This window comes from Triticum urartu, chromosome 3 (assembly GCF_003073215.2).
Source record: "Triticum urartu cultivar G1812 chromosome 3, Tu2.1, whole genome shotgun sequence".
NCBI lineage: Eukaryota > Viridiplantae > Streptophyta > Magnoliopsida > Poales > Poaceae > Triticum > Triticum urartu.
Genome location: NC_053024.1, coordinates 725197228 through 725222738, shown reverse-complemented (window position 1 = coordinate 725222738; position 25511 = coordinate 725197228). Strand labels below are relative to the sequence as shown.

Here is a 25511-nt window from a genome sequence, read left to right as displayed (position 1 = left end):
TTTTTCCTTTTCTTGTTTCCTATAAATATGAAACATATCGGTTTAAACTAAGGGTATACGAGTGTAAAAATATTACTCATCAATTATCTTCCAACTGGTCAATACACCTGTGTTGGGGAACGTAGTATTTGAAAAAATTTCCTACGATCACGCAAGATCTATCTAGGAGAAGCATAGCAAAGAGCGGGGAGAGTCTGTCCACGTACCTTCGTAGACCGAAAGCGGAAGCATTAGGTAACGTGGTTGATTTAGTCGAACGTCTTCGTGATCCAACCGATCAAGTATCGAACGCGCGGCACCTCCGCGATCTGCAAACGTTCAGCTCGGTGACGTCCCACGAACTCTAGATCTAGTTGAGGCCGAGGGAGAGTTTCGTCAGCACGATGGCGTGGTGACGGTGATGATGAAGTTACCGACCCATGGCTTCGCCTAAGCACTACGACAATATGACCGAGGTGGAAATCTGTGAAGGGGGGCACCACACACTGCTAAGAAATCAACTTGTGTGTTCTAGGGTGCCCCCCTGCCCCCGTATATAAAGGAGCAAGGGGGAGGCCGGCCGGCCCTATAGGGCGCGCCCAAGGGGGGCAATCCTACTCCTAGTAGGAGTTGGATTCCCCACTTTCCTAGTCCTACTAGGAGAAGAAGGAAGGAGAGGGGAAAGAGAAGGAAGGAGGGGGCGCCGCCCCTCCCCCTTGTCCAATTCGGACTAGGCCCATGGGGGGCGCGCGGCCAGCCCTTGTCTGCCCCTCTCTCTCCCCTAGGCCCAATAAGGCCCATTACTTATCCGGTGGTTCTGATAACCCTTTCGGCACTGATATTTATCCGGTGACCCCCCGAACTCATCCGGTGTCCGAATAACATCGTCCAATATATCATTCTTTATGTCTCGACCATTTTGAGACTTCTTGTCAGGTCCGTGATCACATCCGGGAGTCCGAACTAGCTTCGGTACATCAAATCACATAACTTATAATACATATCGTCATCGAACGTTAAGCGTGCGGACCCTACGGGTTCGAGAACTATGTAGACATGACTGAGACTCATCTCCGGTCAATAACCAATAGCGGAACCTAGATGCTCATATTGGTTCCTACATATTCTATGAAGATCTTTATCGGTCAAACCGCACAACAACATACGTTGTTCCCTTTGTCATCGGTATGTTACTTGCCCGAGATTCGATCGTCGGTATCATCATACCTAGTTCAATCTCGTTACTGGCAAGTCTCTTTACACGTTCTGTAATGCATCATCCCGCAACTAACTCATTAGTTGCAATGCTTGCAAGGCTTATAGTGATGTGCATTACCGAGAGGGCCCAGAGATACCTCTCCGACAATCGGAGTGACAAATCCTAATCTCGAAATACGCCAACCCAACAAGTACCTTTGGAGACACCTGTAGAGCACCTTTATAATCACCCAGTTGCGTTGTGACGTTTGGTAGCACACAAAGTGTTCCTCCGGTAAATGGGAGTTGCATAATCTCATAGTCATAGGAACATGTATAAGTCATGAAGAAAGCAGTAGCAGAATACTAAATGATCGTGTGCTAAGCTAATGGAATGGGTCAAGTCAATGACATAATTCTCCTAATGATGTGATCCCTTTAATCAAATGACAACACATGTCAATGGCTAGGAAACATAACCATCTTTGATCAACGAGCTAGTCAAGTAGAGACATACTAGTGACACTCTGTTTGTCTATGTATTCACACAAGTATTATGTTTCCGGTTAATACAATTCTAGCATGAATAATAAACATTTATCATGAAAATAAGGAAATAAATAATAACTTTATTATTGCCTCCAGGGCATATTTCCTTCAGTCTCCCACTTGCACTAGAGTCAATAATCTAGTTCACATTGCCTGTGATTTTACACCAATAGTTCACATCACCATGTGACTAACACCCATAGTTCACATCGTCATGTGACCAACACCCAAAGGGTTTACTAGAGTCAATAATGTAGTTCACATCGCTATGTGATTAACACCCAAAGAGTACTAAGGTGTGATCATGTTTTTCTTGTGAGAGAAGTTTAGTCAACGGGTCTGCCACATTCAGATCCGTATGTATTTTGCAAATTTCTGTGTCAACAATGCTCTGCACGGAGCTACTCTCGCTAATTGCTCCCACTTTCAATATGTATCCAGATTGAGACTTAGAGTCAACTGGATCAGTGTCAAAACTTGCATCGACGTAACCCTTTACGATGAACCTTTTGTTACCTCCATAATCGAGAAACATATCCTTATTCCACTAAGGATAATTTTGCCCGCTGTCCACTGATCTACTCCTAGATCACTATTGTACTCCCTTGCTAAACTCAGTGTAGGGTATACATAGATCGGGTACACAGCATGGCATACTTTATAGAACCTATGGCTGAGGCATAGGGAATGACTTTCATTCTCTTTCTATCTTCTGCTGTGGTCGGGCTTTGAGTCTTACTCAATTTCACACCTTGTAACACAAGCAAGAACTCTTTCTTTGACTGTTCCATTTTGAACTACTTCGTAATCTTGTCAAGGTATGTACTCATAGAAAAAACTTATCAAGCGTCTTGATCTATCTCTATAGATCTTGATGCTCAATATGTAAGCATCTTCACCGAGGTCTTTCTTTGAAAAAACTTCTTTCAAATACTCCTTTATGCTTTCCAGAAAATTCTATATTATTTCCGATCAACAATATGTCATTCACATATATTTATCAGAAATGTTGTAGTGCTCCCACTCACTTTCTTGTAAATAGAGGCTTCACCGCAAGTCTGTATGAAACTATATGCTTTGATCAACTCATCAAAGCGTATATTCCAACTCTGAGATGCTTGCACCAGTCCATAGATGGATCGTTGGAGCTTGCACATTTTGTTAGTACCTTTAGGATTAACAAAACCTTCTGGTTGCATCATATACAACTCTTCTTTAATAAATCCATTAAGGAATGCAGTTTTGTTTATCCATTTGCTAGATTTCATAAAATGCGGCAATTGCTAACATGATTCGGACAGACTTAAGCTTCGCTACGAGTGAGAAAAAACTCATCGAAGTCAACACCTTGAACTTTGTCAAAAACCTTTTTTGACAAGTCTAGCTTTGTAGATAGTAATACTACCATCAGTGTCCGTCTTCCTCTTGAATATCCATTTATTCTGTATGGTTTGCCGATCATTGGGAAAGTCAACCAAAGTCCACACTTTGTTCTCATACATGGATCCCATCTCAGATTTCATGGCTTCAAGCCATTTTGCGGAATCTGGGCTCATCATCGCTTCCTCATAGTTCGTAGATACGTCATGGTCAAGTAACATAACCTCCAGAATAGGATTACCGTACCACTCTGGTGCGGATCTCACTCTGGTAGACCTACGAGGTTCAGCAGTAACTTGATCTGAAGTTTCATGATCATCATCATTAACTTCCTCACTAATTGGTGTAGGAGTCACAGGAACAGATTTCTGTGATGAACTACTTTCCAATTCGGGAGCAGGTACAATTACCTCATCAAGTTCTACTTTCCTCCCACTCACTTCTTTCGAGAGAAACTCCTTCTCTAGAAAGGATCCATTCTTAGCAACGAATGTCTTGCCTTCGGATCTGTGATAGAAGGTGTACCCAACTGTCTACTTTGGGTATCCTATGAAGACACATTTCTCCGATTTGGGTTTGAGCTTATCAGGATGAAACTTTTTCACATAAGCATCGCAACCCCCAACTTAAAGAAACAACAACTTTGGTTTCTTGCCAAACCACAATTCATATGGTGTTGTCTCAACAGATTTAGATGGTGCCCTATTTAACGTGAATGCAGCTGTCTCTAATGCATAACCCCAAAACGATAGTGGTAGATCGGTGAGAGACATCATAGATCGCACCATATCTAATAAAGCACGGTTACGATGTTCGGACACACCATTACGCAGTGGTGTTCCAGGTGGCTTGAGTTCCGATACTATTCCGCATTGTTTCAAATGAAGACCAAACTCGTAATTCAAATATTCTCCTCCACGATCAGATCGTAGAAACTTTATTTTCTTGTTACGATGATTTTCCACTTCACTCTGAAATTCTTTGAACTTTTCAAATGTTTTAGATTTATGTTTCATTAAGTAGATATACCCATATCTGCTCAAATCATCTGTGAAAGTGAGAAAATAACGATACCCGCCACGAGCCCAACACTCATCGGATTGCATACATCAATATGTATTATTTCCAATAAGTCAGTTGCTCGCTCCATTGTTCCGAAGAACGGAGTCTTAGTCATCTTGCCCATAAGGCATGGTTCGCAAGCATCAAGTGATTCATAATCAAGTGATTCCAAAATCCCATCAGTATGGAGTTTCTTCATGCGCTTTACACCAATATGACCTAAACGGCAGTGCCACAAAAAAGTTGCACTATCATTATTAACTTCGCATCTTTTGGCTTCAATATTATGAATATGTGCATTACTACGATCGAGATCCAACAAACCATTTTCATTGGGTGTATGACCATAAAAGGTTTTATTCATGTAAACAGAACAACAATTATTCTCTAACTTAAATAAATAACCTATTGCAATAAACATGATCAAATCATATTCATGCTCAACGCAAACACCAAATAACACTTATTTAGGTTCAACACTAATCCCGAAAGTATAGGGAGTGCGCGATGATGATCATATCAATCTTGAAACTACTTCCAACACACATCGTCACCTCACCCTCAACTAGTCTCTGTTTATTCTGTAACTCCTGTTTTGAGTTACTAATTTTTAGCAACCGAACAAGTATCAAATACCCATGGGCTACTATAAACACTAGTAAGATACACATCAATAACCTGTATATCAAATATACCCTTTTTTCACTTTGCCATCCTACTTATCCGCCAAGTATCTAGGGAAGTTCCACTTCCAGTGACCATTTCCTTTGCAGTAGAAGCACTCAGTTTCAGGCTTGGGTCTAGCTTTGGGCTTCTTCACGGGAGCAGCAACTTGCTTGCCGTTCTTTTTGAAGTTCCCCTTCTTCCCTTTGCCCTTCTCTTGAAACTAGTGGTCTTGTCAACCATCAACACTTGATGCATTTCTTGATTTCTACCTTCGTCGATTTCAGCATCACGAAGAGCTTGGGAATCGTTTCCGTTATCCCTTGCATACTATAGTTCATCACGAAGTTCTACTAACTTGGTGGTGGTGACTAAATAATTCTGTCAATCACTATCTTATCTGGAAGATTAACTCCCAGTTGATTCAAGCGATTGTAGTACCCAGACAATCTGAGCACATGCTCACTGCTTGAGCTATTCTCCTCCATCTTTTAGCTATAGAACTTGTTGGAGACTTCATATCTCTCAACTCGGGTATTTGCTTGAAATATTAACTTCAACTCCTGGAACATCTCATATGGTCCATGACGTTCAAAACGTCTTTGAAGTCCCGATTCTAAGCCGTTAAGCATGGTGCACTAAACTATCAAGTAGTCATCATATTGAGCTACACTAGTAGAAAAAGGGTCAAACGTGAAGCACATTAGTGCCGGTTTGTATTTGAGCCGGCACTAATGTATACATTAGTGCCGGTTCTAACGGCTAGCCGGGCCGCTTTCATTAGTACCGGTTCGTGGCGAACCTTTAGCACCGGTTCGTGCCACGAACCGGTACTAATGAGAGTGGTGGCAGGATGTTGTCAGAATGGGGCCCCTCCAGCCCCTTTAGTACCGGTTCGTGCCATGAACCGGTACTAAAGGTCGCCCTATATAAACCCTTCGTCCACCAGCACTCTGTTCTTCCCCCTTTCCCCTCTCCCTCTCCTCTGTTCTTCCCTTCTTCCTCTCGAGTTCATCACAAAATTTGCCCAAAATTTGTCAAGATTTGAAGGCCCTCATCCATTCAAATGATCACAAAGGTTAGCAACTTTGTCCTTTCATCTCTCATTGCTAGATTAGCTCTTGCATTGGTTTATATAGTGATTAATTTGTGAGTTTAGTAATTTGGGAGGATATATATATATATGTGCTAGTATTTGATTTATATGCAATTTGAGGTCAAAAATAACACTTAGTTTGCATATGTAGGTGCGGTTTACTTAGTGCCTTCTAAATCTCCATCGTAGCCACTGTCGATCGCCCGCACCGTCCCGTCGCAGGCACCACCTTGTGGTGAGCCTCTTGTTCATGAAATTTTATATAAAAATTGATGTTTGTGTGATTTGGATATATAGGTACTCTTATAATTATCTTACCCGTACGTTGTTTGTTAATCATATAGTGCCATGGTTTTGATATCCGTCCCCGTCGGCCCTAGTCCTTGTTATGATTCGGATGTGGTATGTATATTCTCTTTTAAAACTAGTAGCATTTCGTGTTTATGACAAATTATGCCCATCAAGTTGATGTCACGACCGGTTTTCCAATAAAAATGTTTATTGAGAAACCAATCTTTTGAGTCCAGTATGAGAAAAATCCCCCTTACCGGTAGACAAATTCTTGATACAATAAGCCAGTAGCATAGAATATATTACAGGGTCGAGCTACGGTTGCTCAACCAAATTATTACAAGCACGCCAATAATTATACATAATGGCGGACATGACACAGTGGTGTGGAGGCATACTACTGACTCGAGGATAGGGTGGTGGTGGAAAAACACAGCGGGGAGTGAGATACATGACTCTAAAAGTGGCATCTCATCGAGCGTCGAGGTGAGGCTCGATGAATTTATTTGGTAGCGGAAGCGGATATCATACAGTGACCAAATCCAGGGTCGCACGAGGCTGACTGGGATTCCTCTAGGAGTCGGACTCGCTATCAAATTCTTCATCCATGAGATCGCCTTCGTCAGCATCTGGCCAAATCAACAAGCCAGGTGAGTACTTTGAAAATACTCGCAAGACAGTTCGGACGTAAGATATAACAAATGCATGCATGGATGCGTCATGATTAATTTTAACAGTGGCACATTAATTTGTAAAAACAAGACAGGTAAAAAGGGGGTCGGCGGTAGTCCGCTCGAAAACCCAACAAAATAACTGTAAACCCAATCGGGTGTCTGAAGCGACACCTCGATAGGAAGATAAATGAATAAAGCACGCCGCAGTGGGGCGTCTAGGCGACACCACATAAAGGGCTTTAAAAGAAATGCCATAGTCGGGCGTCTGGGCGACGCCACATACAGGGCTTTAAAAGAAATGCCACAGTCGGGCGTCTGAGCGACGCCACATAAAGGGCTTTAAAAGAAATGCCGCAGTCGGGCGTCTGAGCGACGCCACATAAAGGGCTTGAAAAGAATTGCCACAGTCGGACGTCTGAGCGACATCGCAGAAAGGGCTTTCATTGAAAATAAAATATAACAACGCCACAGTCGGACGTCTGAGCGACGTCACAGAAAGGGCTTTTACTGAAAGTAAATAATAACAATACCACAGTCGGACGTCTGAGCGACATCACAGAAAGGGCTTTTATTCACAAGTAAATAATACCCATAATAAATATTCAATCCATGAAAATAAACAGGTTAGCCCATCCACAGGAATAATCATTTAACCGGACTTAGCACTCATGTGATTCACCGGAGTCTCTGTCATCAAAACTGGCACTTGTCAGGATAAGATAATACTGAACTTGGACATGGAATAGATGATCCAAGGAATATATGACTCTGCAGAGTTTGTACAAAAAATTTCCCACAGCCAACGGATTTCCGTAGTCACGAAGGACTAGTTCCGTTTACGGTATTTCGGAAGAAAACACAGCTAACCAGTACACACCCATCCTACCTCTCGATGCTAGGAATCACCCTAGACATCATCCAAGAAAAACTTTTGAGACGGGGAGATCACAATCTCGAATAGCATGGGATCAAATTTATATACGTGCGCTCTAAGGGGTGCCCCCCTCTCGGTCCCGACCGGAAACACCCATGCCCCCTGACCGGATGACTGGCTTTAATCCAGGGCCATGGAACCATCACCACAGCCTCTCCTTTTTGGTGTGTACCAGGAAAGCGGTTTGCAACTTACTAAGCCATATTCCTTGCGGAAAACATGTGGTAGTACAGGGAAGGAAGAATGGAAGGAACTGGACTGATACGGGTTGACACTGAAGTCATATAGCCTGGCATAAGACTGGCATGCTACAACACTACCATCTTACCCATCCTCATGCCAACACATGGCCATGCATACTCACATCCATCCACTTATGGATTTTCGAAACTCACTTGCCTCATCGTTGCATGTAACATGACATTTATCGGTATACTCCTCAACATTCCATGAAACTACTTAATGCAAACATGCCAAAACAATCATCATATCAAAAGTTCAAACATGCTTGCTTGGTTCAGAGCAGTCGGAGCCTAGCTCGGTGAAGTTTGCGGTCCCGTCACCTCCTTCGGTATCTATGGCATAAAGAAAATATACGCGTTATCGTGAATATCGTGAGGTGCACAAAAATTTCTCCAAATATTTTTCAAATAAATCTGATAAAAAACTAGACAAAATTTTAAGGAAAACAGAAAAAGAATCAATCAAAAATACTTTTCTGTTAAAAAGTTATAAGGGTTTTAGTCCAGGGACTCATCTGTAATGAAACAGAAAGTTCCCAGGGGCTAGCTTACAAAAACAGAAAACGACTCGAATAAGAATGCGCCGGCCCAGCGGGAAAACGCATTTGGCAGAAGACGTTTTCAGAAAACGTTTCGCTAAGAAAGTACAGAGAGGCTGACAGGAGGGTCCCGCCCGTCAGGTTTGAATATTCAAACGGGGCGGCAGAGTTCGACGGTGCCGGAGAGTCGCGGTGGTCACCGGCGGCGATCCACGGCGAGGCAGGGAGATCGGAGAGTACCTCCGTGTTCAGGGCGCCATTCCGCGTCGGTTGGTGGTGGTGGTGGTCGCCGGCGAGTACCACGTCGACGGCGAGCCTTGCTCCGACGGACGGCGGTTCGGGTGGTCGAGGGCCTCGTCGGAGAGAGCTGCGAAGGCCAAATTGACGCTGGGGTTAGCTTACTGGGTGCTAGAGGAGGCTATAGACGAGATTTGGGCGCCGGGGACGGCCTCACCGGAGCGAGTCGAGCTGGTGGCCGAGGCGGATCGGGGCGGCCGGAGTTGGGGGAGGAGACCTCCTCGAGGTCCTCCTGGTGGCTTGGCAGGGTCCTGGAGAGGTGCAGTGAAGGTGTGTGCCCGAGGGCGAGCTCGGGGCCCCTTTTTATAGGTGATCCGAGGCGGTGGCCGTGAACGGGGATCTCCGGCGAAGGTTACGGCGGCGCAGAGCTTGGTCGGGGAGTTTAGGGAGTTTGGCGTTAGCGTGGAGGTCCACCGGTTCCATTTAGGTGCTAACCAAGCTTGGATTAGGGTGCTTTGGGCGAGCTCGACGGAACGGGGCGGCGCGGGCCCGTCGGCGGCAGGGAGCACGTTCCGTGCTTGCCGGGCCACGGCGACGGTGCCACGGGCGTGCGCTGGCATGGCAGGGACACGCGGAGAGCCAGGGGACGTTGGGCGGCGCCGGGTGGCGTGGCGAGCAGGCTCGGGCCCTCGCTGGCCGCCATGGGAGGCGCAGCCACCGCAGAAGCGTCCAACGCCGGCGAGGCTCGTCGCCACTGATACCTGTGCCCATCCAAGGGGGCGTGCGGTGCTCTGGCCAGGGAGGAGAGGCCGTGCGCAACACGCCAGGGGCACTGGTGATGGATGAATAGTCACTGACGAAAAACGACACCGACTGAATTCTGAAAATCTGAATTTTTCTGAAAGTCTACGGAAACAGGGCCGGCCAAGTGTTCGACGAAATGATTTTGGCATCTAGGGACTTTTCCTTGAGCTGAAACTTGGTGGGGTGGCCTCTCATTGCACCAGGAGGCTGCCTGAATTTTGGTGGAATATTTGGAGAAGTGTAAATATGAATTTCACCAAATTTGTCAAATCTGGTCCAAACTTGCAGTGAGTGAAATTTGAAATTTTTGAAAATAAGAAGAGTGGATCAAGATGGTTCTAGGTTGTGGGTACTAAGGACTATCCAGGGGAGTTGGTTTGGGATAAAAACTCAAAGGCAATGTGGTACTTGCTTTGAAAATCACTTAAGCTCAAAATAAATTGGCAGAAATGATTTGAGAGATAAAATAATTGAAATAAAATCCAAAACTTGTTTGGACTTGTTGAGCCAGAGAATTTAGATTGTTCAAAGGTGGAGGGAGGGATTTTGAGAAGATTTACTATAGGAGACATGGTAAAACCATGGGTGGTTTTCAAGATAAGAAAACCCTCAAAATTCACAGAGTTCTTTTCATAAGAAAAAGAATAATTTCCAAAAATATATTTTGAGAGGGGAACCATCAGAGAAAGAGTTTTAAATGATCAAACACCATAGTTTGAAGAAGATACAAAAATAAAAATCCTTGCCAAAGAAGTTTTTAAGAGGAAGGTTTTCTGGAAAATTTTAAATGGCCTCTTTTCAAAAACCACAAAGTTTTTGCTGAAAACCAAATAAAAATTTTGGAGTGTCACAACACCTACCCCCTTAGGAAAAATCTCGTCCCCGAGATTTCAGCTGATCCTTAAATAAGTGTGGATGCTCTGTCCGAAGGAAATCCTCCCTTTCCCAGGTTGCTTCACTTTCGGTGTGGTTGCTCCACTGAACTTTGAAAAACTTGATGGTTTTCTGTCGGGTTCTCCTTTCAGACTCCTCTAATATTTTTACTGGACGTTCCCGATAGGTGAGGTCTGGTTGCACGTCAATGTTCTCATGGGATACTTGCTTCTCTGGTTTGCTTACGCACTTCCTTAATTGCGAAACGTGGAACACGTCGTGGACATCGGATAATTATTCGGGTAAGTCTAGCTGGTAGGCTACGGTGCCTCTTCGTGCCACTATGCAGAATGGTCCAATGAATCTTGGTGCTAACTTCCCCTTAATCTTAAACCGTTGCAGTCCCCTCATAGGTGATACTCGTAGGTACACAAATTCACCGGGTTCAAAATTGATCCCATGATGTTTCTGATCGTAATAACTCTTCTGTCGGCTTTGAGCGGTCTTGAGTTGGTCCCTGATTGGCTTGACTTTTTCCTCGGCTTCTTTGAGCATGTCTGGGCCAAAGATACGGCTGTCTCCGGTCTCTGACCAATTTAGCGGGGTACGACATCTCCGTCCGTACAGAGCTTCAAATGGTGCCATTTGCAGGCTGGCCTGGTAACTGTTGTTGTATGCGAACTCGGCATATGGCAGGCTTTCTTCCCAACTGGTTCCGTAGCTGAGTACACATGCTCTCAGCATGTCTTCTAAAATTTGGTTTACGCGTTAAGTCTGTCCATCAGTCTGGGGATGGTAGGCAGTACTGAAGGCCAGTTGAGTTCCCAGAGCCTGTTGTAAATGATCCCAGAATCTCGACACGAACTAAGTGCCTTTGTCGGATATTATAGTCTTCGGGACTCCATGCAGACAAACTATACGGGAGAGATAAATCCTGGCAAGCCTCTGAGTGTTGTAGGTTGTCTTCACTGGAATGAAATGTGCCACCTTGGTTAATCTATCGGTGATGACCCATATGGCATCATTCCCGTGTCGTGACCGAGGTAGTCCGACAATAAAATCCATCCCTATTTCATCCCATTTCCACTCAGGTATTTTGTTTGGTTGCAGTATTCCGGCTGGTTTTTGATGCTCAACTTTTATGCGTTGACAAGAATCGCAACATGCAATGAATGTGGCTATGTCCCTCTTCATACCGTGCCACCAAAATCTTTCCTGAATATCCTTATACATTTTGGTTCCTCCAGGGTGGATCGAATATGGGGTGGTGTGTGCTTCAGCTAGAATTTTCTGTTTGAGGTCCTCTATGTTTGGCACGCAGAGTCTGTCTCCGTACCGTAATATTCCATCATCGCCCATGACGAACTCCGAGTCCTTGCCCATACTCACCTTTCTTTTAATTCCTTCAATGCTGGGGTGACCAGGCTGAGCTTCTTTAATTCTTTCCACAAGGTCGGGCTTTATTTCCAAGTTTGATATGGTGCCTTCCGCGATCATTAACAAGTTGAGTTTGGCAAATTCTTGTTGGAATTCAGGTCTCAAGCTTTGCAGACTGTTTTCGTCGGAGCTGGGGTTCCGACTAAGAGCATCGGCCACTACATTTGCCTTTCCTGGATGATAGTGGATACCAACATCATAATCCTTTACCAATTCTAACCAGCGTCGTTGCCGTAAGTTTAATTCTGGCTGTGTGAAAATATATCTCAGACTTTTATGGTCCGTGTATATTTCACATCAATTTCCAAGTAAGAAATGCCTCCAGTCCTTAAGTGCATGAATGACTGCTGCCATTTCTAAGTCATGAGTGGGATAATTTTCCTCATGCTTGCGGAGTTGCCTTGAAGCGTATGCGACAACCTTGCCTTCTTGCATCAACACGCACCCGAGGCCTTTTCGGGATGCGTCACAATACACTTCAAAATTCTTGTGTATGTCTGGCACAATTAATACCGGTGCTGTCGTTAATTTCCGTTTTAGCTCTTGGAAACTTTTCTCGCAGGCTTCTGTCCATTCAAACTTCTTGTCCTTCTTGAGTAACTGCGTCATTGGCTTGGCTAGGGTGGAGAATCCTTCAATAAATCTGCGGTAATATCCTGCCATTCCCAAGAAACTTCGTATGTCCGTTACGCTGGCTGGTGACTTCCAGCCAAGTATGGCCCTGACTTTCTCCGGGTCCACTGCAATACCGTCTTGGGTCAGCACGTGGCCTAGAAAGCCTACTTGTCTTAGCCAAAATTCGCACTTGCTGAACTTGGCATACAATTGATGTTTCCTGAGTTCTCCTAGCACAATCCTAAGATGTTCCGCGTGCTCTTCTGGTGTCTTGGAGTATATCAGAATATCGTCGATAAATACCACAACGAATTTGTCCATAAACTTCATAAATACTTTGTTCATGAGGTGAACAAAATATGCGGGGGCGTTCGTTAATCCAAAAGGCATTACTGTGAACTCATACAATCCATATCTGGAGGTGAAGGCTGTTTTGGGGATATCTTCTGTTCGCACTTTTAATTGATGGTATCCTGACCTTAAGTCAATCTTTGAGAATACCATGGCCTGAGCGAGCTGATCAAATAAATCGTTTATCCGTGGCATCGGGTATTTGTTCTTGACTGTGACCATGTTAAGTGCTCGGTAGTCTATGCACAATCTCAGTGTTCCATCCTTCTTTTTGGCAAATAAAATTGGTGATCCCCAAGGTGAGGAGCTGGCTCGAATGTATCCCTTGTCCAGTAATTCCTTTATTTGTTTCTTCAACTCAATCAACTCGGATGGTGCCATTCTGTATGGTTTCTTGTATATGGGGGTGGTTCCTGGTGCTAGCTCAATGCTGAATTCTATTTCTCGGTCTGGTGGCATGCCTGGTAGTTCTTCGGGAAATACGTCTGGAAATTCACATACTACTGGAACCTTGTTTAACTCAGAAACGTCCACCTTATTCAATCTCGGCTGCCGGGGTATTTTTCTTTCTTTGGCTGATACCTTTATTGTCTTCCCGTGGTGGTGTGTGAGAATTACGGTCCGGTTGAAACAGTCAATAAAACCTTTGTTGGCGGTTAACCAGTCCATCCCTAGGATGACATCCAGTCCTTTATTTTCCAACATGATAAGATTGGCGTGAAATTCCAATCCTTCGAATGCAATAACCACATTTTGGCAGTAACTCTGAGTAACTTGCCGAAATCCAGGGGACTTGATGATCATGGATTTTTCCAGAGGAAGCATCGAAAAATTATTTTGCAAAGCAAAACTTTTCGAAATGAATGAGTGAGAAGCTCCAGAATCAAACAAAACCATTGCCAGTATTGTGTTGACAGGAAACGTACCGAGTACGATATCCGGAGCGTTTTGTGCTTCTTCTTTGGTCACGTGGTTTAGATGACCCTTCCTGTGGTTGTTGTTGGGGTTGAAATTGTTGCACTTGGGCGCTGAATTATTTCCACCATTGTTTGGCTTCGGGGTCGAGTTCCTTGGCTTGGGGCACTGTTTGGCATAGTGCCCTTCTTCTCCACAAGCGTAGCAAGTAACGCCTGGGCGATATGTGAACTCTTTGTCCCTTGCATGGAAATTCTTGGTTGGGCGTGAGATGTTTGTCGTAGGTTTGTGTGTCCCACCTTTCTGAAAATCTGTCTTGCTTCGGTGGTTGCGCGCAAGAGTAGTCTGGTCTCTTTTTCGCTTGCGTAAATCCTCCAAGCTACGTCTCTCATTTTCCAGAGTAATGGCTTTGTCCACTAGTGTCTTAAAATCTGGAAAAGTGTGCACGACCAGTTGGCATTTAAGCGCGGGCGCCAGACCGTGAAGGAATTTCTCCATCTTCTTGCTTTCAGTCATACGTTCTTCATTGGCGTAGCGAGATAATAGAGTAAATTGACCGTTGTATTCTGACACTGTCATGTTCCTTTGTTTGAGGTCATTGAACTCTCTCTTCTTGATTTTCATAATACTCTTGGGAATGTGTGCACCATGGAAACCTTCCTTGAAATCATCCCAGGTTATATCATTTTCGTTGGGGTGCATGTGCAGAAAATTCTCCCACCATGATGCAGCTGCTCCTGTGAGATAGTGCGGGGCATATAGTACCTTCTCGGGGTCTGAACACTTTGCAATAACTAATTTTCTCTCCATATCTCGAAGCCAATCCTCGGCCTCAAGAGGCTTGTCAGTATGAGAAAATGTTTGGGGACGTGTCTTCTGTAGCTCAGATAACTTGGAATGCTGCTGATACTGTCCATGGTGATTTCCCATGTTGATGACTTGGTTCATCATTTCCCGATGTTGTTGCTGACTCTGCTCATAAAGGCGACACATTTGTGAAAGTGCCGATTCACTGTCCTATTGGCTGGACTGTCCCTGTGTGAACTTGTTGCTGGGTTGTGTATCATAATTTTCCTCTGACGGAGTTGGCATGGAACGAGTCCAAGGACGAGACATTTTTCACTCTGGGGATATATTTTATAAAACCCATAAGAAAAGCGAAAAGAGTCGCAAAAACAATTCCATAAATGCATAAAGCTGGCAAATAAAATTAAATAACCAAGCTTACTTAAGAAAAACAAATCGATTTGCGCACGGAGAAGGGCTGCTCATTACATATCTTACACGCAGGCGGTAATTATACAATACATCACTCAGGATATGCGTACATAATCCTGACATGTTATTTAGGCTAGTGCACTCCTCCAGATCCTACATGATGCGCAAACAGGCTACTTCTCACAACCTAGGTACATATAAACATATCATACAAAGCGGTACATTGCATGGCGGCTAAGCGTACTCAGGCGGAGATGTTGACGATCTCCTTTGCCCTGCCGAGGGTGAGGCGTAGCGAGGCTGGGGACTCGACTTCCTCCTCGCTAATAGGCTCCATACGTGTAGTGTTGCGCCGAGTAGATGGAGCGGGTGCCAGGGGCGGAACAACACGAACAGGAGTGGGCGCGCAGGGTGGTGCAGTGCGCGCTGGAGTGGGCGCAATGACTTGGTTGAATTCTTCGGTAGAAGGCAGGCGACGAGTAGGTGCATAAGATGCTGAGGACGAGACAAAAGTCATTGGCGGTGCGGTGGGTAGGAGCTCCCTCCTGTTGGCGGCACAGCCATGGACTGAGTCCATGCGGGCAGCCACGCAGTCGTCCACCAGGTTGTCGAAGGCTGCCTCCAGGGCCCGGAGATACTCAATAAGCATCTCAAAAGCCTCGTCTCGTTCTCCTCTAGGGCAGGAGAATGCGTAGTGACAGGTGTAAGGCACATGGCATGGAAGATAACGGTAACGACGAGTCTTCATCACGGGGAGGACATCCCTGAGACGAGCTATCGCCTCGCGGGCTGCCATCTGCATAGCATGCCTCTCCGTAGGCATGGCTCTTCCCAAGAACCGGAAGCGGCGTAACTCACCACGCCCTCCCTTGAACTGCACCGCGGCCTGGTGCATGGTCAGACTGTCGTTGACTCGGTGCTGGCAGAGTGTGAAGACTGGGCGCACAGATGGCCCCATCGCGAACTGAACGATGAAGGAAAGAAGCTTGACGAACCCATCGGGCACGTTGGCGAAGGTCTGAGACTCGCAGCTGTTGTCGGCCATCTACAAAAGTAGGCAAAAATTCTGCATGGTCAGATCATAAATTTATGCTGACTGTCAGAAAATGACTACAATTGCAAGAAAATATAAATTGGCTCTATCATGCTAATAACCAATTAGCGATCGCACCTAGTGGCTTCCTACAGTCAGCCTGGCTCTGATACCAAGCTTGTCACGACCGGTTTTCCAATAAAAATGTTTATTGAGAAACCAATCTTTTGAGTCCAGTATGAGACCCCTTACCGGTAGACAAATTCTTGATACAATAAGCCAGTAGCATAGAATATATTACAGGGTCGAGCTACGGTTGCTCAACCAAATTATTACCAGCACGCCAATAATTATACATAATGGCGGACATGACACAGTGGTGTGGAGGCATACTACTGACTCGAGGATAGGGTGGTGGTGGAAAAACACAGCGGGTAGTGAGATACATGACTCTAAAACTGGCATCTCATCGAGCGTCGAGGTGAGGCTCGATGAATTTATTTGGTAGCGGAAGCAGATATAATACAGTGACCAAATCCAGGGTCGCACGAGACTGACTGGGATTCCTCTAGGCGTCGGACTCGCTATCAAATTCTTCATCCATGAGATCGCCTTCGTCAGCATCTGGCCAAATCAACAAGCCAGGTGAGTACTTTGAAAGTACTCGCAAGATAGTTCGGACGTAAGATATAACAAATGCATGCATGGATCTATCATGATTAATTTTAACAGTGGCACATTAATTCGTAAAAACAAGACAGGTAAAAAGGGGGTCGGCGGTAGTCCGCTCGAAAACCCAACAAAATAACTGTAAACCCAATCGGGTGTCTGAAGCGACACCTCGATAGGAAGATAAATGAATAAAGCACGCCGCAGTCGGGCATCTAGGCGACACCACATAAAGGGCTTTAAAAGAAATGCCACAGTCGGGCGTCTGGGCGACGCCACATACAGGGCTTTAAAAGAAATGCCACAGTCGGGCGTCTGAGCGACGCCACATAAAGGGCTTTAAAAGAAATGCCGCAGTCGGGCGTCTGAGCGTCGCCACATAAAGGGATTTAAAATAAATGCCACAGTCGGACGTCTGAGCGACATCGCAGAAAGGGCTTTCATTGAAAATAAAATATAACAATGCCACAGTCGGACGTCTGAGCGATGTCACAGAAAGGGCTTTTACTGAAAGTAAATAATAACAATACCACAGTCGGACGTCTGAGCGACATCACAGAAAGGGCTTTTATTCACAAGTAAATAATACTCATAATAAACATTCAATCCATGAAAATAAACAGGTTAGCCCATCCATAGGAATAATCATTTAACCGGACTTAGCACTCATGTGATTCACCGGAGTCTCTGTCATCAAAACTGGCACTTGTCAGGATAAGATAATACTGAACTTGGACATGGAATAGATGATCCAATGAACATATGACTCTGCAGAGTTTGTACAAAAAATTTCCTACAGCCAACGGATTTCCGTAGTCATGAAGGACTAGTTCCGTTTACGGTATTTCAGAAGAAAACACAGCTAACCAGTACACACCCATCCTACCTCTCGATGCTAGGAATCACCCTAGACATCGTCCAAGAAAAACTTTTGAGACGGGGAGATCACAATCTCGAATAGCATGGGATCAAATTTATATATGCGCGCTCTAAGGGGTGCCCCCCTCTCGGTCCCAACTGGAAACACCCATGCCCCCTGACCGGATGACTGGCTTTAATCCAGGGCCATGGAACCATCATCACAGCCTCTCCTTTTTGGTGTGTACCAGGAAAGCGGTTTGCAACTTACTAAGCCATATTCCTTGTGGAAAACATGTGGTAGTACAGGGAAGGAAGAATGGAAGGAACTGGACTGATACGGGTTGACACTGAAGTCATATAGCCTGGCATAAGACTGGCATGCTACAACACTGCCATCTTACCCATCCTCATGCCAACACATGGCCATGCATACTCACATCCATCCACTTATGGATTTTCGAAACTCACTTGCCTCATCGTTGCATGTAACATGACATTTATCGGTATACTCATCAACATTCCATGAAACTACTTAACGCAATCATGCCAAAACAATCATCATATCAAAAGTTCAAACATGCTTGCCTGGTTCAGAGCAGTCGGAGCCTAGCTCGGTGAAGTTTGCGGTCCCGTCACCTCCTTCGGTATCTATGGCATAAAGAAAATATACGCGCTATCGTGAATATCGTGAGGTGCACAAAAATTTCTCCAAATATTTTTCAAATAAATCTGATTAAAAACTGGACAAAATTTTAAGGAAAACAGAAAAAGAATCAATCAAAAATACTTTTCTGTTAAAAATCTATAAGGGTTTTAGTCCAGGGACTCATCTGTAATGAAACAGAAAGTTCCCAGGGGCTAGCTTACAAAAACAGAAAACGACTCGAATAAGAATGCACCGGCCCAGCGGGAAAACGCATTTGGCAGAAGATGTTTTCAGAAAACGTTTCGCTTAGAAAGGACAGAGAGGCTGACAGGCGGGTCCCGCCCGTCAGGTTTGAATATTCAAACGGCGCGGCAGAGTTCGACGGTGCCCGAGAGCCGCGGTGGTCGCCGGCGGCGATTCACGGCGAGGCAGGGAGATCGGAGAGTACCTCCGTGTTCAGGGCGCCATTCCGCGTCGGTTGGTGGTGGTGGTGGTCGCCGGCGAGTACCACGTCGACGGCGAGCCTTGCTCCGGCGGACGGTGGTTCGGGTGGTCGAGGGCCTCGTCGGAGAGAGCTGCGAAGGCCAAATTGACGCTAGGGTTAGCTTACTGGGTGCTAGAGGAGGCTATAGACGAGATTTGGGCGCCGGGGATGACCTCACCGGAGCGAATCGAGCTGGTGGCCGAGGAAGATCGGGGCGGCCGGAGTTGGGGGAGGAGACCTCCTCGAGGTCCTCCTGGTGGCTTGGCAGGGTCCTGGAGAGGTGCAGTGAAGGTGTGTGCCCGAGGGCGAGCTCGGGGCCCCTTTTTATAGGTGATCCGAGGCGGTGGCCGTGAACGGGGATCTCCGGCGAAGGTTACGGCGGCGCAGAGCTTGGTCGGGGAGTTTAGGGAGTTTGGCGTTAGCGTGGAGGTCCACCGGTTCCATTTAGGTGCTAACCAAGCTTGGATTAGGGTGCTTTGGGCGAGCTCGACGGAACGGGGCGGCGCGGGCCCGTCGGCGGCAGGGAGCACGTTCCGTGCTTGCCGGGCCACGGCGACGGTGCCACGGGCGTGCGCTGGCATGGCAGGGACACGCGGAGAGCCAGGGGACGTTGGGCGGCGCCGGGTGGCGTGGCGAGCAGGCTCGGGCCCTCGCTGGCCGCCACGGGAGGCGCAGCCACCGCAGAAGCTTCCAACGCCGGCGAGGCTTGTCGCCACCGACACCTGTGCCCGTCCAAGGGGGCGTGCGGTGCTCTGGCCAGGGAGGAGAGGCCGTGCGCAACGCGCCAGGGGCACTGGTGATGGATGACAAGTCACTGACGAAAAACGACATCGACTGAATTCTGAAAATCTGAATTTTTCTGAAAGTCTACGGAAACAGTGCCGGCCAAGTGTTCGACGAAATGATTTTGGCATCTAGGGATTTTTCCTTGAGCTGAAACTTGGTGGGGTGGCCTCTCATTGCACCAGGAGGCTGCCTGAATTTTGGTGGAATATTTGGAGAAGTGTAAATATGAATTTCACCAAATTTGTCAAATCTGGTCCAAACTTGCAGTGAGTGAAATTTGAAATTTTTGAAAAGAAGAAGAGTGGATCAAGATGGTTCTAGGTTGTGGGTACTAAGGACTATCCAGGGGAGTTGGTTTGGGATAAAAACTCAAAGGCAATGTGGTACTTGCTTTGAAAATCACTTAAGCTCAAAATAATTGGCAGAAATGATTTGAGAGATAAAATAATTGAAATAAAATCCAAAACTTGTTTGGACTTGTTGAGCCAGAGAATTTAGATTGTTCAAAGGTGGAGGGAGGGATTTTGAGAAGATTTACTATAGGAGACATGGTAAAACCATGGGTGGTTTTCAAGATAAGAAAAACCTCAAAATTCACAGAGTTCTTTTCATAAGAAAAAGAATAATTTCCAAAAATATATTTTGAGAGGGGAACCATCAGAGAAAGAGTTTTAAATGATCAAACACCATAGTTTGAAGAAGATACAAAAATAAAAATCCTTGCCAAAGAAGTATTTAAGAGGAAGTTTTTTTGGAAAATTTTAAATGGCCTCTTTTCAAAAACCACAAAGTTTTTGCTGAAAACCAAATAAAATTTTTGGAGTGTCACAGTTGACATAGAAATTTTTTCTAGGAGGTATGTGAACCGGAAATTCCAACCGACCCTATTGCGGAGAGGTTAAATTTAGTTGAAAGAGAAAATGAGTACTTGAAAGAAAAATTGAAAATAATTGAGGGGGAGAAGATGGAATTGGAGTTGCATGTTGCCGATGTCGTCGATGATCTCAAGATCAAGATGGAGAAAATGCGCTTGAAGATTAGAAAGATTAGAAAATATGCCATCGATAGTGAGGCTTGGTATCATTATGCTGTTGGATCCATTGTTACCTTAGTTGCGATCTTGATCGTATTTGTTGTTGCATTTAAATGCTTTAGCTAGAGAGTTATTTGTTTGTTGCATTTAAGTGTTGTATGAACTTTATGTATGAACTTGTATTAATTGTATGAACTTGTATTAATTTGGTCTATTTGGTGTTGTGTAATGAAGATGAGCCGGCAATGGATGTACGATGACCGATGCTCTCCCCAGTTCGTTGAGGGCGTGCATACTTTTCTGCTTGCGGCTGAGGCAAACAAGCGGGCGGATGGTTTTATGCCTTGTCCATGTGCTCGCTGTAAGAATGGTCACAATTACTCTACGTCAAGAACCATTCACGTCCACCTGTTTAAGTCCGGTTTCATGCCCCATTATAATGTTTGGACCAAGAACGGAGAAAGAGGGGTTATGATGGAAGACAATGAAGAAGAAGAGGACGACGACAGCTATCCTGGCCATGGGTTCCCTGAATACGATGATACAACAATGGGGGAAGAAGCTGAGCCGGCAATGCGGGGAGAAGCTGAAGAAGAGGCATCAGATGAGCCCGTTGATGATCTAGGTCGGGCCATTGCCGATGCAAAGAGAAACTGCGCAAGTGATTTGGAGAAGAAGAAGTTGCAGCGCATGTTAGAGGATCACAAAAAATTGTTGTACCCGAATTGCGTAGGTGACAAGAAAAAGCTGGGCACCACACTGGAATTGCTGCAATGGAAGGCAGAGAATGGTGTATCTGACAAGGGATTTGGAAAGTTGCTGGTAATGATAAAGGATATGCTTCCAAAGGACAACGAATTGCTCGAGAGTATGTACGAAGCAAAGAAGGCTGTCTGCCCTCTAGGGTTACAGGTGCAGAAGATACATGCATGCCCTAATGATTGCATCCTCTACCGCGGTGAGTACAAGGATTTGAACGCTTGCCCGGTATGTGGTGCATTGCGCTATAAGATCTGCCGCGATGACCCTGGTGATGTCGAGGGCCGGCGCCCCAGGAAGAAGATTCCTACCAAGGTGATGTGGTATGCTCCTATAATACCACGGTTGAAACGTTTGTTCCAAAACAAAGAGCATGCCAAGGCGATGCGATGGCACAGAGAAGACCGTAAGAAAGACGGAAAGTTGAGAGTACCCGCTGACGGGTCGCAGTGGAGAAAAATCGAAAGAAAGTATGGGAAGGAGTTTGCAGATGACGCAAGGAGCGTATGGTTTGGTCTAAGCGCAGATGGCATTAATCCTTTTGGGGAGCAGAGCAGCAACCATAGCACCTGGCCTGTGACTCTATGTTTGTATAACCTTCCTCCTTGGTTGTGCATGAAGCGGAAGTTCATTATGATGCCAGTGCTCATCCAAGGCCCTAAGCAACCCGGCAACGACATTGATGTGTACCTAAGGCCATTAGTTGAAGAACTCTTACAACTGTGGAATGGAACGGGTGTACGTGCGTGGGATGAGCACATGGGGGAAGAATTTGACCTAAAGGCGTTGCTGTTCATGACCATCAATGATTGGCCTGCTATCAGTAACCTTTCAGGACAGACAAACAAGGGATACCGCGCATGCACGCACTGTTTGGACGGTACTGACAGTATATATTTGGCTAATAAGAATGTGTACCTGGGACATCGTCGATTTCTTCCGAGCAGGCATCCCGTAAGAAAGAAAGGCAAGCATTTCAAAGGTGAGGCGGATCACTGGACGAAGCCTCGCCACTGTACTGGTGCTGATGTACATGATATGGTCAAGGATTTGAAGGTGGTCTTTGGAAAGGGTCCTGGTGGACAACCTGTTCCGAATGACGCTGACGGACGCGCACCCATGTGGAAGAAGACATCTATATTTTGGGACCTGCCCTATTGGAAAGACCTCGAGGTCCGCTCCACAATCGACGTGATGCACGTGATGAAGAATCTTTGTGTGACCCTGCTTGGCTTCTTGGGCGTGTATGGGAAGACAAAAGATACACCTGAGGCACGGGAGGACCAGCAACGTATGCACGGAAAAGATGGCATACATCAGGGTCATGCAAGCTACGCTCTTACCAAAGAAGAGAAGGAAATCTTCTTTGAATGCCTGCTTAGTATTAAGGTACCGTCTGGCTTCTCGTCAAATATAAAGGGAATAATAAACATGGCAGAGAAAAAGTTCCAGAACCTAAAGTCTCATGACTGCCACGTGATTATGACGCAACTGCTTCCGGTTGCATTGAGGGGGCTTCTACCGGAAAACGTTCGATTAGCCATTGTGAAGCTATGTGCATTTCTCAATGCAATCTCTCAGAAGGTAATCGATCCAGAAATCATACCAAGGTTACAGAATGATTTGGTGCAATGTCTTGTCAGTTTCGAGTTGGTGTTCCCACCATCCTTCTTCAACATCATGACGCACGTCCTAGTTCACCTATGCGAAGAGATTAACGTTTTGTGTCCTGTATTTCTACACAATATGTTCCCCTTTGAGAGGTTCATGGGAGTCTTAAAGAAATATGTTCATAACCGTGCTAGGCCAGAAGGAAGCATCTCCAAGGGCCGTCAAAATGAGGAGGTCATTGAGTTTTGTATTGACTTTATTCCTGACCTTAAGCCGATTGGTGTTCCTGAATCGCGGCATAAGGGCAGACTAGATGGAAAAGGCACGCTAGGAGGGGAACAAATAATATGTATGGAAGGACATTCTCTCACTGAAGCACACTACACAGTTCTACAGAATTCCGCCTTGGTGGCTCCGTATATGGATGAACACAAGAATTTGCTACGCTCCAAACACCCGGAGCGGTCTGATGACTGGATTACACGTGAACAAACCAGGAGTTTCGCCAGCTGGTTGCAAGCACGTACCATGCATGACACCTCTATTGAAGATGACCTGTACTTGCTGTCCCAGTTACCATCTTCGAATATAATGACTTTCAAAGGGTACGAGATAAATGGTAATACATTTTACACGATCGCCCAAGATAAGAAGAGCACCAACCAAAATAGTGGTGTCCGCTTTGATGCAGAAACCAAGACAGGAAAGGAAACATATTATGGTTATATACAGGACATATGGGAACTTGACTATCGACGTGGTTTGAAGGTCCCTTTGTTTCGGTGCAAATGGGTCAATATGACACGAGGCGGGGTAACGGAAGACCCGCAGTATGGAATGACAACAGTGGATCTCAACAATCTTGCGTATGCAGACGAACCATTCGTCCTAGCCAATGATGTGGCATAGGTTTTCTATGTGAAGGACATGTCTACCAAGCCAAGAAAAAGAAAAGATAAGGAAGCGAATGCATCGTACGATGAGTCAAAGCGGCACATAGTTCTTTCTGGGAAGAGAAACATCGTGGGAGTGGATGACAAGACAGACAAGTCAGAAGATTATGAAAAGTTTGATGAAATTGCTCCATTCACAGTGAATATTGACCCGAGCATCCCGTTAAATGATGAAGATTTTCCATGGCTACGACGCAAAGGGACACACGCGAAGAAAAAGTTTCACACCCAAAGATATGGGATGTGATCGGCTTAACTATCATCACTTTCTTCTGTGTTTCACACCCAGGAGGAAATCTCTGTAATAGTTAGGGTAGCTAGTTATGTGTTTTGGCATTTGAAACGCGAAGAAATTTTATGTGCAAGCAAATTCTTTCATGCATTTATTGATTTTTTTCAGCTAAATGACCCTGAAATTTAAAAGCATTTCAAATGAACTCAGAAAAGGATGAAAGTTGGCATGGTATCATAATTTCACCCACATAGCATGTGCAAAAAAGTAGAGAGGGTTACCGCAAAAACTGGATGCACTTCGTGTACAAAATGGACAATCTGTTTCGAAGTATTAGGGTTTCGGACGAAAACTCATCCGTTACAAAGGCATTTCATTTTTAAATAACTTAAGCATTACCAAATTGAATATAATGAGAAAACACACTAATATTAAACATAAGAAAAAAGAAGCATTGGAAAATGTATTTTTAAAGTTAAGTTATTCACAAACTAGTGATTCACACAAATTTCAAATAATTCAAAATTTAAACTATTCAAATTTAAAAACTACCGGCACTAACTGAAAGTTTCTAAAAACTATCAAAAATATTCACAAAGAAACTCTAAATACAGCAAAAAACAACTAAAAATAAATAAAACAAAATAAATAAAGCAGAAAAGAAAAAACTAAATGAAAAAAGCCCACCTACCGGGCCACAGCGGCCTGCATACGACTAGAAACCCAACCTGTTGTTGGGCCAGGATGCAGGCCCGCAAGCCCAATAGGCCCCACAGGGCAGAGTAGCAGAGGTAGGCCCAGAAGGCCTGCTTTAGAGAGGAGCTCGAGACAGCAGCGACGGCGGGGCTTATAAGCAGGTGTGAGCGCCCTTCGGCTAGCGAGGTGGGACTAAACTTCTGCGCCCCTCGCCTGGCAGCGCACCCCCTTTAGTACCGGGTCGTGGCACCAACCGGTACTAAAGGGGGGGCCTTTAGTACCGGTTGGAGCCAGGAACCGGTACTAAAGGGGGGTGCTTCCCCCCGCTTGGCCTGGCCAAAACAGGCCTTTAGTACCGGTTGGTGGCTCCAACCGGTACTAAAGGTGTCCCCTATATAAGAAACACTTCGAAAATTTTCAGTTTCTCATCTCCCACTTCTCTCTGCCGCCGCCCCATCCCGTCGCCGCCCCCGTCGCGCCGTCCCCGTCGACTCCGCGACGCCCCCGTCCTCGTCGCGTCGTCCCCGTCGACTCCGCGGCACCCCCGTCGCCGTCCCGGTCGCCGATCCCCTCGCTTCGCCGTCGCCGTCGCCTTTGGATCGACCTCGCCCTCGCCGTCGCCGTCGCCGTCGCCTCGACCTTGCCCGCGCGCGCTGTGAGCCCTTCCCCCGGCCCCTCTCCTCCCTCCAATC

The 25511-nt window shown here is 45.7% G+C and overlaps 1 pseudogene; it reads left to right on the top strand.

Moving 5' to 3' along the window:
- LOC125546251 overlaps positions 1-25511 on the top strand; it is a 61115-nt pseudogene that overhangs the window by 14388 nt on the left and 21216 nt on the right.